We start from the raw sequence: 14,569 nt of genomic DNA, 5'->3' as shown, positions 1-14,569 counted from the left end.
CAGATGAGACTTGAAACCACAATCCCTAGCTTAGGAGGCCAGTGCCTTATCCATTAGGCCAGTGGGGCTTAGTAACATCTTTGTGTGAAACTGATTTTTTCATTAGTATAATCATTAATTGTTGCGATATAGGAAAGCCGTTTATTTGTGTTCTTTGCTTTACAAATCCCAGCATGAAATGTCATTGTACTAACCAGACCTAATAGAGTGGACCCTCATGTTACATTGCAGCAAAACAGATTGATGCAACTCTTTTACCAATAAAGAGGTAGTCTTTTGCATTCCATTTTGTTGACTAACTAAAGTAATGTTTACAGTGCATATGAACCAAAGCAGATGTGTGTACTGGTACCTTAAAAACAGTAATGTTTGTGATTTTTTTCTGCCTTCATATCAGGATGTTCAGGTAGCAGATGATAATCATTAACTGATGACATTAGAAAAAAAATTACATTTGCTCCAGGTGAGGCTTGAACTCACAACCTCGGCATTGCTCAACAGATACTGTCTTATAAGTACCGCGCGCTAACCGATTGCGCCACAGGAGCACATGGTCAAAGTGTATTATTTTTAGTTGAGTGATTTTAGCATCGAGTTGACTAAGTATATTAACTTGGTTTATTAATTTTAAATTAGTTACTTTTTAAATCCACTAAACTACTGCACCCAATACTAAAGTACCTAATAAAAGTAATATTCTAATCATAAGTTAATCAATTATATTGTGCATTTGTGTTATTGCCCAGTTTTATGTATCCTTAGGTGTATATTGCAATGAATTCATGCCATTGCTGTACAGTTCAATATTATCAAAATTGTAAAATAATTCCTGTTTATAAATAATTTCTGTTTATTTATCTTAAATAATATTTGCTATAAATATATGTAACTTCAATGTTGCATAGGGAAAATATACACTATAATACCAAAAAGTGCAGTATCTTTAAATAAAAATAAGTTAAATCTCACTTGTGCTCTATATTTAAAGGTAAACATTGTTTTTTTGGTCTGTAGCACCTAAATTGTCAGTAAAGTCAGTGTCCAAAGAAATATAAAAAGCAGAAAATTACCCTTTTGATGACATGGATGAAAGGACTTCAAGAAACCCATCAGCAATTGCCATAGACATTGTTATTTTGTAGCCACTCTGATATTAAATTGCAATTAAAACTTAATAGGTATGTTTTGGTATATATGGATTTCATGCAATACCATTAAGACAGTCACCTGCATTGAAAAAAAGCATAACTTCTAGAATGAGAATGAGCATCAAAGGAACATGCATCCTAGATGAGACTTGAAGCCACTGTCCCAGGTGATAGCAAACTTATCCACAATGTCATCAGGATAAATGTCTGCTTTTAGATACAGGGCCATAATTTTGCAAGCTGAACAGTACCGGATTGTTAAGCAGATAAAAGTTTCTGGTGGAGCCATTTGTGCAGTATCAAGCAAGAATAAAGGGAACATCTCCAGTAATTATATGGATGAAATAAAGCCCAGATGAGACTTGAAACCACAATCCCTAGCTTAGGAGGCCAGTGCCTTATCCATTAGGCCAGTGGGGCTTAGTAACATCTTTGTGTGAAACTGATTTTTTCATTAGTATAATCATTAATTGTTGCGATATAGGAAAGCCGTTTATTTGTGTTCTTTGCTTTACAAATCCCAGCATGAAATGTCATTGTACTAACCAGACCTAATAGAGTGGACCCTCATGTTACATTGCAGCAAAACAGATTGATGCAACTCTTTTACCAATAAAGAGGTAGTCTTTTGCATTCCATTTTGTTGACTAACTAAAGTAATGTTTACAGTGCATATGAACCAAAGCAGATGTGTGTACTGGTACCTTAAAAACAGTAATGTTTGTGATTTTTTTCTGCCTTCATATCAGGATGTTCAGGTAGCAGATGATAATCATTAACTGATGACATTAGAAAAAAAATTACATTTGCTCCAGGTGAGGCTTGAACTCACAACCTCGGCATTGCTCAACAGATACTGTCTTATAAGTACCGCGCGCTAACCGATTGCGCCACAGGAGCACATGGTCAAAGTGTATTATTTTTAGTTGAGTGATTTTAGCATCGAGTTGACTAAGTATATTAACTTGGTTTATTAATTTTAAATTAGTTACTTTTTAAATCCACTAAACTACTGCACCCAATACTAAAGTACCTAATAAAAGTAATATTCTAATCATAAGTTAATCAATTATATTGTGCATTTGTGTTATTGCCCAGTTTTATGTATCCTTAGGTGTATATTGCAATGAATTCATGCCATTGCTGTACAGTTCAATATTATCAAAATTGTAAAATAATTCCTGTTTATAAATAATTTCTGTTTATTTATCTTAAATAATATTTGCTATAAATATATGTAACTTCAATGTTGCATAGGGAAAATATACACTATAATACCAAAAAGTGCAGTATCTTTAAATAAAAATAAGTTAAATCTCACTTGTGCTCTATATTTAAAGGTAAACATTGTTTTTTTGGTCTGTAGCACCTAAATTGTCAGTAAAGTCAGTGTCCAAAGAAATATAAAAAGCAGAAAATTACCCTTTTGATGACATGGATGAAAGGACTTCAAGAAACCCATCAGCAATTGCCATAGACATTGTTATTTTGTAGCCACTCTGATATTAAATTGCAATTAAAACTTAATAGGTATGTTTTGGTATATATGGATTTCATGCAATACCATTAAGACAGTCACCTGCATTGAAAAAAAGCATAACTTCTAGAATGAGAATGAGCATCAAAGGAACATGCATCCTAGATGAGACTTGAAGCCACTGTCCCAGGTGATAGCAAACTTATCCGGAAACTAATCCACAATGTCATCAGGATAAATGTCTGCTTTTAGATACAGGGCCATAATTTTGCAAGCTGAACAGTACCGGATTGTTAAGCAGATAAAAGTTTCTGGTGGAGCCATTTGTGCAGTATCAAGCAAGAATAAAGGGAACATCTCCAGTAATTATATGGATGAAATAAAGCCCAGATGAGACTTGAAACCACAATCCCTAGCTTAGGAGGCCAGTGCCTTATCCATTAGGCCAGTGGGGCTTAGTAACATCTTTGTGTGAAACTGATTTTTTCATTAGTATAATCATTAATTGTTGCGATATAGGAAAGCCGTTTATTTGTGTTCTTTGCTTTACAAATCCCAGCATGAAATGTGATTGTACTAACCAGACCTAATAGTGTGGACCCTCATGTTACATTGCAGCAAAACAGATTGATGCAACTCTTTTACCAATAAAGAGGTAGTCTTTTGCATTCCATTTTGTTGACTAACTAAAGTAATGTTTACAGTGCATATGAACCAAAGCAGATGTGTGTACTGGTACCTTAAAAACAGTCATGTTTGTGATTTTTTTCTGCCTTCATATCAGGATGTTCAGGTAGCAGATGATAATCATTAACTGATGACATTAGAAAAAAAATTACATTTGCTCCAGGTGAGGCTTGAACTCACAACCTCGGCATTGCTCAACAGATACTGTCTTATAAGTACTGCGCGCTGACCGATTGCACCACATGAGCACATGGTCAAAGTGTATTATTTTTAGTTGAGTGATTTTAGCATCGAGTTGACTAAGTATATTAACTTGGTTTATTAATTTTAAATTAGTTACTTTTTAAATCCACTAAACTACTGCACCCAATACTAAAGTACCTAATAAAAGTAATATTCTAATCATAAGTTAATCAATTATATTGTGCATTTGTGTTATTGCCCAGTTTTATGTATCCTTAGGTGTATATTGCAATGAATTCATGCCATTGCTGTACAGTTCAATATTATCAAAATTGTAAAATAATTCCTGTTTATAAATAATTTCTGTTTATTTATCTTAAATAATATTTGCTATAAATATATGTAACTTCAATGTTGCATAGGGAAAATATACACTATAATACAAAAAGTGCAGTATCTTTAAATAAAAATAAGTTAAATCTCACTTGTGCTCTATATTTAAAGGTAAACATTGTTTTTTTGGTCTGTAGCACCTAAATTGTCAGTAAAGTCAGTGTCCAAAGAAATATAAAAAGCAGAAAATTACCCTTTTGATGACAAGGATGAAAGGACTTCAAGAAACCCATCAGCAATTGCCATAGACATTGTTATTTTGTAGCCACTCTGATATTAAATTGCAATTAAAACTTAATAGGTATGTTTTGGTATATATGGATTTCATGCAATACCATTAAGACAGTCACCTGCATTGAAAAAAAGCATAACTTCTAGAATGAGAATGAGCATCAAAGGAACATGCATCCTAGATGAGACTTGAAGCCACTGTCCCAGGTGATAGCAAACTTATCCACAATGTCATCAGGATAAATGTCTGCTTTTAGATACAGGGCCATAATTTTGCAAGCTGAACAGTACCGGATTGTTACGCAGATAAAAGTTTCTGGTGGAGCCATTTGTGCAGTATCAAGCAAGAATAAAGGGAACATCTCCAGTAATTATATGGATGAAATAAAGCCCAGATGAGACTTGAAACCACAATCCCTAGCTTAGGAGGCCAGTGCCTTATCCATTAGGCCAGTGGGGCTTAGTAACATCTTTGTGTGAAACTGATTTTTTCATTAGTATAATCATTAATTGTTGCGATATAGGAAAGCCATTTATTTGTGTTCTTTGCTTTACAAATCCCAGCATGAAATGTGATTGTACTAACCAGACCTAATAGTGTTGACCCTCATGTTACATTGCAGCAAAACAGATTGATGCAACTCTTTTACCAATAAAGAGGTAGTCTTTTGCATTCCATTTTGTTGACTAACTAAAGTAATGTTTACAGTGCATATGAACCAAAGCAGATGTGTGTACTGGTACCTTAAAAACAGTAATGTTTGTGATTTTTTTCTGCCTTCATATCAGGATGTTCAGGTAGCAGATGATAATCATTAACTGATGACATTAGAAAAAAAATTACATTTGCTCAAGGAGAGGCTTGAACTCACAACCTCGGCATTGCTCAACAGATACTGTCTTATAAGTACCGCGCGCTAACCGATTGCGCCACAGGAGCACATGGTCAAAGTGTATTATTTTTAGTTGAGTGATTTTAGCATCGAGTTGACTAAGTATATTAACTTGGTTTATTAATTTTAAATTAGTTACTTTTTAAATCCACTAAACTACTGCACCCAATACTAAAGTACCTAATAAAAGTAATATTCTAATCATAAGTTAATCAATTATATTGTGCATTTGTGTTATTGCCCAGTTTTATGTATCCTTAGGTGTATATTGCAATGAATTCATGCCATTGCTGTACAGTTCAATATTATCAAAATTGTAAAATAATTCCTGTTTATAAATAATTTCTGTTTATTTATCTTAAATAATATTTGCTATAAATATATGTAACTTCAATGTTGCATAGGGAAAATATACACTATAATACCAAAAAGTGCAGTATCTTTAAATAAAAATAAGTTAAATCTCACTTGTGCTCTATATTTAAAGGTAAACATTGTTTTTTTGGTCTGTAGCACCTAAATTGTCAGTAAAGTCAGTGTCCAAAGAAATATAAAAAGCAGAAAATTACCCTTTTGATGACATGGATGAAAGGACTTCAAGAAACCCATCAGCAATTGCCATAGACATTGTTATTTTGTAGCCACTCTGATATTAAATTGCAATTAAAACTTAATAGGTATGTTTTGGTATATATGGATTTCATGCAATACCATTAAGACAGTCACCTGCATTGAAAAAAAGCATAACTTCTAGAATGAGAATGAGCATCAAAGGAACATGCATCCTAGATGAGACTTGAAGCCACTGTCCCAGGTGATAGCAAACTTATCCGGAAACTAATCCACAATGTCATCAGGATAAATGTCTGCTTTTAGATACAGGGCCATAATTTTGCAAGCTGAACAGTACCGGATTGTTAAGCAGATAAAAGTTTCTGGTGGAGCCATTTGTGCAGTATCAAGCAAGAATAAAGGGAACATCTCCAGTAATTATATGGATGAAATAAAGCCCAGATGAGACTTGAAACCACAATCCCTAGCTTAGGAGACCAGTGCCTTATCCATTAGGCCAGTGGGGCTTAGTAACATCTTTGTGTGAAACTGATTTTTTCATTAGTATAATCATTAATTGTTGCGATATAGGAAAGCCGTTTATTTGTGTTCTTTGCTTTACAAATCCCAGCATGAAATGTGATTGTACTAACCAGACCTAATAGTGTGGACCCTCATGTTACATTGCAGCAAAACAGATTGATGCAACTCTTTTACCAATAAAGAGGTAGTCTTTTGCATTCCATTTTGTTGACTAACTAAAGTAATGTTTACAGTGCATATGAACCAAAGCAGATGTGTGTACTGGTACCTTAAAAACAGTCATGTTTGTGATTTTTTTCTGCCTTCATATCAGGATGTTCAGCTAGCAGATGATAATCATTAGAAAAAAAATTACATTTGCTCCAGGTGAGGCTTGAACTCACAACCTCGGCATTGCTCAACAGATACTGCCTATAAGTACCGCGCGTTAACCAATTGCGCCACAGGAGCACATGGTCAAAGTGTATTATTTTTAGTTGAGTGATTTTAGCATCGAGTTGACTAAGTATATTAACTTGGTTTATTAATTTTAAATTAGTTACTTTTTAATTCCACTAAACTACTGCACCCAATACTAAAGTACCTAATAAAAGTAATATTCTAATCATAAGTTAATCAATTATATTGTGCATTTGTGTTATTGCCCAGTTTTATGTATCCTTAGGTGTATATTGCAATGAATTCATGCCATTGCTGTACAGTTCAATATTATCAAAATTGTAAAATAATTCCTGTTTATAAATAATTTCTGTTTATTTATCTTAAATAATATTTGCTATAAATATATGTAACTTCAATGTTGCATAGGGAAAATATACACTATAATACCAAAAAGTGCAGTATCTTTAAATAAAAATAAGTTAAATCTCACTTGTGCTCTATATTTAAAGGTAAACATTGTTTTTTTGGTCTGTAGCACCTAAATTGTCAGTAAAGTCAGTGTCCAAAGAAATATAAAAAGCAGAAAATTACCCTTTTGATGACATGGATGAAAGGACTTCAAGAAACCCATCAGCAATTGATATAGACATTGTTATTTTGTAGCCACTCTGATATTAAATTGCAATTAAAACTTAATAGGTATGTTTTGGTATATATGGATTTCATGCAATACCATTAAGACAGTCACCTGCATTGAAAAAAAGCATAACTTCTAGAATGAGAATGAGCATCAAAGGAACATGCATCCTAGATGAGACTTGAAGCCACTGTCCCAGGTGATAGCAAACTTATCCGGAAACTAATCCACAATGTCATCAGGATAAATGTCTGCTTTTAGATACAGGGCCATAATTTTGCAAGCTGAACAGTACCGGATTGTTAAGCAGATAAAAGTTTATGGTGGAGCCATTTGTGCAGTATCAAGCAAGAATAAAGGGAACATCTCCAGTAATTATATGGATGAACTAAATCCCAGATGAGACTTGAAACCACAATCCCTAGCTTAAGAGGACAGTGCCTTATCCATTAGGCCAGTGGGGCTTAGTAACATCTTTGTGTGAAACTGATTTTTTCATTAGTATAATCATTAATTGTTGCGATATAGGAAAGCCATTTATTTGTGTTCTTTGCTTTACAAATCCCAGCATGAAATGTGATTGTACTAACCAGACCTAATAGAGTGGACCCTCATGTTACATTGCAGCAAAACAGATTGATGCAACTCTTTTACCAATAAAGAGGTAGTCTTTTGCATTCCATTTTGTTGACTAACTAAAGTAATGTTTACAGTGCATATGAACCAAAGCAGATGTGTGTACTGGTACCTTAAAAACAGTCATGTTTGTGATTTTTTTCTGCCTTCATATCAGGATGTTCAGGTAGCAGATGATAATCATTAAATGATGACATTAGAAAAAAAATTACATTTGCTCCAGGTGAGGCTTGAACTCACAACCTCAGCATTGCTCAACAGATACTGTCTTATAAGTACCGCGTGCTGACCGATTGCGCCACAGGAACACATGGTCAAAGTGTATTATTTTTAGTTGAGTGATTTTAGCATCGAGTTGACTAAGTATATTAACTTGGTTTATTAATTTTAAATTAGTTACTTTTTAAATCCACTAAACTACTGCACCCAATACTAAAGTACCTAATAAAAGTAATATTCTAATCATAAGTTAATCAATTATATTGTGCATTTGTGTTATTGCCCAGTTTTATGTATCCTTAGGTGTATATTGCAATGAATTCATGCCATTGCTGTACAGTTCAATATTATCAAAATTGTAAAATAATTCCTGTTTATAAATAATTTCTGTTTATTTATCTTAAATAATATTTGCTATAAATATATGTAACTTCAATGTTGCATAGGGAAAATATACACTATAATACCAAAAAGTGCAGTATCTTTAAATAAAAATAAGTTAAATCTCACTTGTGCTCTATATTTAAAGGTAAACATTGTTTTTTTGGTCTGTAGCACCTAAATTGTCAGTAAAGTCAGTGTCCAAAGAAATATAAAAAGCAGAAAATTACCCTTTTGATGACATGGATGAAAGGACTTCAAGAAACCCATCAGCAATTGATATAGACATTGTTATTTTGTAGCCACTCTGATATTAAATTGCAATTAAAACTTAATAGGTATGTTTTGGTATATATGGATTTCATGCAATACCATTAAGACAGTCACCTGCATTGAAAAAAAGCATAACTTCTAGAATGAGAATGAGCATCAAAGGAACATACATCCTAGAATAGACTTGAAGCCACTGTCCCAGGTGATAGCAATCTTATCCGGAAACTAATCCACAATGTCATCAGGATAAATGTCTGCTTTTAGATACAGGGCCATAATTTTGCAAGCTGAACAGTACCGGATTGTTAAGCAGATAAAAGTTTCTGGTGGAGCCATTTGTGCAGTATCAAGCAAGAATAAAGGGAACATCTCCAGTAATTATATGGATGAAATAAAGCCCAGATGAGACTTGAAACCACAATCCCTAGCTTAGGAGGCCAGTGCCTTATCCATTAGGCCAGTGGGGCTTAGTAACATCTTTGTGTGAAACTGATTTTTTCATTAGTATAATCATTAATTGTTGCGATATAGGAAAGCCGTTTATTTGTGTTCTTTGCTTTACAAATCCCAGCATGAAATGTGATTGTACTAACCAGACCTAATAGAGTGGACCCTCATGTTACATTGCAGCAAAACAGATTGATGCAACTCTTTTACCAATAAAGAGGTAGTCTTTTGCATTCCATTTTGTTGACTAACTAAAGTAATGTTTACAGTGCATATGAACCAAAGCAGATGTGTGTACTGGTACCTTAAAAACAGTAATGTTTGTGATTTTTTTCTGCCTTCATATCAGGATGTTCAGGTAGCAGATGATAATCATTAGAAAAAAAATTACATTTGCTCCAGGTGAGGCTTGAACTCACAACCTCGGCATTGCTCAACAGATACTGCCTATAAGTACCGCGCGCTAACCGATTGCGCCACAGGAGCACATGGTCAAAGTGTATTATTTTTAGTTGAGTGATTTTAGCATCGAGTTGACTAAGTATATTAACTTGGTTTATTAATTTTAAATTAGTTACTTTTTAAATCCACTAAACTACTGCACCCAATACTAAAGTACCTAATAAAAGTAATATTCTAATCATAAGTTAATCAATTATATTGTGCATTTGTGTTATTGCCCAGTTTTATGTATCCTTAGGTGTATATTGCAATGAATTCATGCCATTGCTGTACAGTTCAATATTATCAAAATTGTAAAATAATTCCTGTTTATAAATAATTTCTGTTTATTTATCTTAAATAATATTTGCTATAAATATATGTAACTTCAATGTTGCATAGGGAAAATATACACTATAATACCAAAAAGTGCAGTATCTTTAAATAAAAATAAGTTAAATCTCACTTGTGCTCTATATTTAAAGGTAAACATTGTTTTTTTGGTCTGTAGCACCTAAATTGTCAGTAAAGTCAGTGTCCAAAGAAATATAAAAAGCAGAAAATTACCCTTTTGATGACATGGATGAAAGGACTTCAAGAAACCCATCAGCAATTGATATAGACATTGTTATTTTGTAGCCACTCTGATATTAAATTGCAATTAAAACTTAATAGGTATGTTTTGGTATATATGGATTTCATGCAATACCATTAAGACAGTCACCTGCATTGAAAAAAAGCATAACTTCTAGAATGAGAATGAGCATCAAAGGAACATGCATCCTAGATGAGACTTGAAGCCACTGTCCCAGGTGATAGCAAACTTATCCGGAAACTAATCCACAATGTCATCAGGATAAATGTCTGCTTTTAGATACAGGGCCATAATTTTGCAAGCTGAACAGTACCGGATTGTTAAGCAGATAAAAGTTTATGGTGGAGCCATTTGTGCAGTATCAAGCAAGAATAAAGGGAACATCTCCAGTAATTATATGGATGAAATAAAGCCCAGATGAGACTTGAAACCACAATCCCTAGCTTAGGAGACCAGTGCCTTATCCATTAGGCCAGTGGGGCTTAGTAACATCTTTGTGTGAAACTGATTTTTTCATTAGTATAATCATTAATTGTTGCGATATAGGAAAGCCGTTTATTTGTGTTCTTTGCTTTACAAATCCCAGCATGAAATGTGATTGTACTAACCAGACCTAATAGTGTGGACCCTCATGTTACATTGCAGCAAAACAGATTGATGCAACTCTTTTACCAATAAAGAGGTAGTCTTTTGCATTCCATTTTGTTGACTAACTAAAGTAATGTTTACAGTGCATATGAACCAAAGCAGATGTGTGTACTGGTACCTTAAAAACAGTCATGTTTGTGATTTTTTTCTGCCTTCATATCAGGATGTTCAGGTAGCAGATGATAATCATTAGAAAAAAAATTACATTTGCTCCAGGTGAGGCTTGAACTCACAACCTCGGCATTGCTCAACAGATACTGCCTATAAGTACCGGGCGCTAACCGATTGCGCCACAGGAGCACATGGTCAAAGTGTATTATTTTTAGTTGAGTGATTTTAGCATCGAGTTGACTAAGTATATTAACTTGGTTTATTAATTTTAAATTAGTTACTTTTTAAATCCACTAAACTACTGCACCCAATACTAAAGTACCTAATAAAAGTAATATTCTAATCATAAGTTAATCAATTATATTGTGCATTTGTGTTATTGCCCAGTTTTATGTATCCTTAGGTGTATATTGCAATGAATTCATGCCATTGCTGTACAGTTCAATATTATCAAAATTGTAAAATAATTCCTGTTTATAAATAATTCCTGTTTATTTATCTTAAATAATATTTGCTATAAATATATGTAACTTCAATGTTGCATAGGGAAAATATACACTATAATACCAAAAAGTGCAGTATCTTTAAATAAAAATAAGTTAAATCTCACTTGTGCTCTATATTTAAAGGTAAACATTGTTTTTTTGGTCTGTAGCACCTAAATTGTCAGTAAAGTCAGTGTCCAAAGAAATATAAAAAGCAGAAAATTACCCTTTTGATGACATGGATGAAAGGACTTCAAGAAACCCATCAGCAATTGATATAGACATTGTTATTTTGTAGCCACTCTGATATTAAATTGCAATTAAAACTTAATAGGTATGTTTTGGTATATATGGATTTCATGCAATACCATTAAGACAGTCACCTGCATTGAAAAAAAGCATAACTTCTAGAATGAGAATGAGCATCAAAGGAACATGCATCCTAGATGAGACTTGAAGCCACTGTCCCAGGTGATAGCAAACTTATCCGGAAACTAATCCACAATGTCATCAGGATAAATGTCTGCTTTTAGATACAGGGCCATAATTTTGCAAGCTGAACAGTACCGGATTGTTAAGCAGATAAAAGTTTCTGGTGGAGCCATTTGTGCAGTATCAAGCAAGAATAAAGGGAACATCTCCAGTAATTATATGGATGAACTAAATCCCAGATGAGACTTGAAACCACAATCCCTAGCTTAAGAGGACAGTGCCTTATCCATTAGGCCAGTGGGGCTTAGTAACATCTTTGTGTGAAACTGATTTTTTCATTAGTATAATCATTAATTGTTGCGATATAGGAAAGCCATTTATTTGTGTTCTTTGCTTTACAAATCCCAGCATGAAATGTGATTGTACTAACCAGACCTAATAGAGTGGACCCTCATGTTACATTGCAGCAAAACAGATTGATGCAACTCTTTTACCAATAAAGAGGTAGTCTTTTGCATTCCATTTTGTTGACTAACTAAAGTAATGTTTACAGTGCATATGAACCAAAGCAGATGTGTGTACTGGTACCTTAAAAACAGTCATGTTTGTGATTTTTTTCTGCCTTCATATCAGGATGTTCAGGTAGCAGATGATAATCATTAAATGATGACATTAGAAAAAAAATTACATTTGCTCCAGGTGAGGCTTGAACTCACAACCTCAGCATTGCTCAACAGATACTGTCTTATAAGTACCGCGCGCTGACCGATTGCGCCACAGGAACACATGGTCAAAGTGTATTATTTTTAGTTGAGTGATTTTAGCATCGAGTTGACTAAGTATATTAACTTGGTTTATTAATTTTAAATTAGTTACTTTTTAAATCCACTAAACTACTGCACCCAATACTAAAGTACCTAATAAAAGTAATATTCTAATCATAAGTTAATCAATTATATTGTGCATTTGTGTTATTGCCCAGTTTTATGTATCCTTAGGTGTATATTGCAATGAATTCATGCCATTGCTGTACAGTTCAATATTATCAAAATTGTAAAATAATTCCTGTTTATAAATAATTTCTGTTTATTTATCTTAAATAATATTTGCTATAAATATATGTAACTTCAATGTTGCATAGGGAAAATATACACTATAATACCAAAAAGTGCAGTATCTTTAAATAAAAATAAGTTAAATCTCACTTGTGCTCTATATTTAAAGGTAAACATTGTTTTTTTGGTCTGTAGCACCTAAATTGTCAGTAAAGTCAGTGTCCAAAGAAATATAAAAAGCAGAAAATTACCCTTTTGATGACATGGATGAAAGGACTTCAAGAAACCCATCAGCAATTGCCATAGACATTGTTATTTTGTAGCCACTCTGATATTAAATTGCAATTAAAACTTAATAGGTATGTTTTGGTATATATGGATTTCATGCAATACCATTAAGACAGTCACCTGCATTGAAAAAAAGCATAACTTCTAGAATGAGAATGAGCATCAAAGGAACATACATCCTAGAATAGACTTGAAGCCACTGTCCCAGGTGATAGCAATCTTATCCGGAAACTAATCCACAATGTCATCAGGATAAATGTCTGCTTTTAGATACAGGGCCATAATTTTGCAAGCTGAACAGTACCGGATTGTTAAGCAGATAAAAGTTTCTGGTGGAGCCATTTGTGCAGTATCAAGCAAGAATAAAGGGAACATCTACAGTAATTATATGGATGAAATAAAGCCCAGATGAGACTTGAAACCACAATCCCTAGCTTAGGAGGCCAGTGCCTTATCCATTAGGCCAGTGGGGCTTAGTAACATCTTTGTGTGAAACTGATTTTTTCATTAGTATAATCATTAATTGTTGCGATATAGGAAAGCCGTTTATTTGTGTTCTTTGCTTTACAAATCCCAGCATGAAATGTCATTGTACTAACCAGACCTAATAGAGTGGACCCTCATGTTACATTGCAGCAAAACAGATTGATGCAACTCTTTTACCAATAAAGAGGTAGTCTTTTGCATTCCATTTTGTTGACTAACTAAAGTAATGTTTACAGTGCATATGAACCAAAGCAGATGTGTGTACTGGTACCTTAAAAACAGTAATGTTTGTGATTTTTTTCTGCCTTCATATCAGGATGTTCAGGTAGCAGATGATAATCATTAACTGATGACATTAGAAAAAAAATTACATTTGCTCCAGGTGAGGCTTGAACTCACAACCTCGGCATTGCTCAACAGATACTGTCTTATAAGTACCGCGCGCTAACCGATTGCGCCACAGGAGCACATGGTCAAAGTGTATTATTTTTAGTTGAGTGATTTTAGCATCGAGTTGACTAAGTATATTAACTTGGTTTATTAATTTTAAATTAGTTACTTTTTAAATCCACTAAACTACTGCACCCAATACTAAAGTACCTAATAAAAGTAATATTCTAATCATAAGTTAATCAATTATATTGTGCATTTGTGTTATTGCCCAGTTTTATGTATCCTTAGGTGTATATTGCAATGAATTCATGCCATTGCTGTACAGTTCAATATTATCAAAATTGTAAAATAATTCCTGTTTATAAATAATTTCTGTTTATTTATCTTAAATAATATTTGCTATAAATATATGTAACTTCAATGTTGCATAGGGAAAATATACACTATAATACCAAAAAGTGCAGTATCTTTAAATAAAAATAAGTTAAATCTCACTTGTGCTCTATATTTAAAGGTAAACATTGTTTTTTTGGTCTGTAGCACCTAAATTGTCA

The 14,569-nt window shown here is 33.3% G+C and overlaps 7 non-coding genes across 7 annotated transcripts; all 7 read right to left on the bottom strand.

Moving 5' to 3' along the window:
* Positions 1-455: 455 nt before the first annotated feature.
* TRNAI-UAU (transfer RNA isoleucine (anticodon UAU)) lies at positions 456-548 on the bottom strand. Its single transcript is given in 2 exon segments — positions 456-491; positions 511-548. It is a non-coding gene; the product is annotated as a tRNA-Ile (tRNA).
* A 1,407-nt stretch (positions 549-1,955) lies between these two features.
* Positions 1,956-2,048, bottom strand: TRNAI-UAU (transfer RNA isoleucine (anticodon UAU)). Its single transcript is given in 2 exon segments — positions 1,956-1,991; positions 2,011-2,048. It is a non-coding gene; the product is annotated as a tRNA-Ile (tRNA).
* Positions 2,049-6,465: 4,417 nt separating this feature from the next.
* On the bottom strand, positions 6,466-6,557 carry TRNAI-UAU (transfer RNA isoleucine (anticodon UAU)). The gene is given in 2 exon segments: positions 6,466-6,501; positions 6,520-6,557. It is a non-coding gene; the product is annotated as a tRNA-Ile (tRNA).
* Positions 6,558-9,475: 2,918 nt separating this feature from the next.
* On the bottom strand, positions 9,476-9,567 carry TRNAI-UAU (transfer RNA isoleucine (anticodon UAU)). The gene is given in 2 exon segments: positions 9,476-9,511; positions 9,530-9,567. It is a non-coding gene; the product is annotated as a tRNA-Ile (tRNA).
* Positions 9,568-10,973: 1,406 nt separating this feature from the next.
* Positions 10,974-11,065, bottom strand: TRNAI-UAU (transfer RNA isoleucine (anticodon UAU)). The gene is given in 2 exon segments: positions 10,974-11,009; positions 11,028-11,065. It is a non-coding gene; the product is annotated as a tRNA-Ile (tRNA).
* A 1,419-nt stretch (positions 11,066-12,484) lies between these two features.
* Positions 12,485-12,577, bottom strand: TRNAI-UAU (transfer RNA isoleucine (anticodon UAU)). The gene is given in 2 exon segments: positions 12,485-12,520; positions 12,540-12,577. It is a non-coding gene; the product is annotated as a tRNA-Ile (tRNA).
* A 1,419-nt stretch (positions 12,578-13,996) lies between these two features.
* On the bottom strand, positions 13,997-14,089 carry TRNAI-UAU (transfer RNA isoleucine (anticodon UAU)). The gene is given in 2 exon segments: positions 13,997-14,032; positions 14,052-14,089. It is a non-coding gene; the product is annotated as a tRNA-Ile (tRNA).
* Between the last annotated feature and the right edge of the window lie 480 nt (positions 14,090-14,569).

Source organism: Taudactylus pleione, unplaced genomic scaffold (assembly GCF_031769625.1).
Source record: "Taudactylus pleione unplaced genomic scaffold, aTauple2 ptg000473l, whole genome shotgun sequence".
NCBI lineage: Eukaryota > Metazoa > Chordata > Amphibia > Anura > Myobatrachidae > Taudactylus > Taudactylus pleione.
Note: the sequence above shows the minus strand (reverse complement) of the source record. Positions and strands in the feature narration are given on the sequence as shown.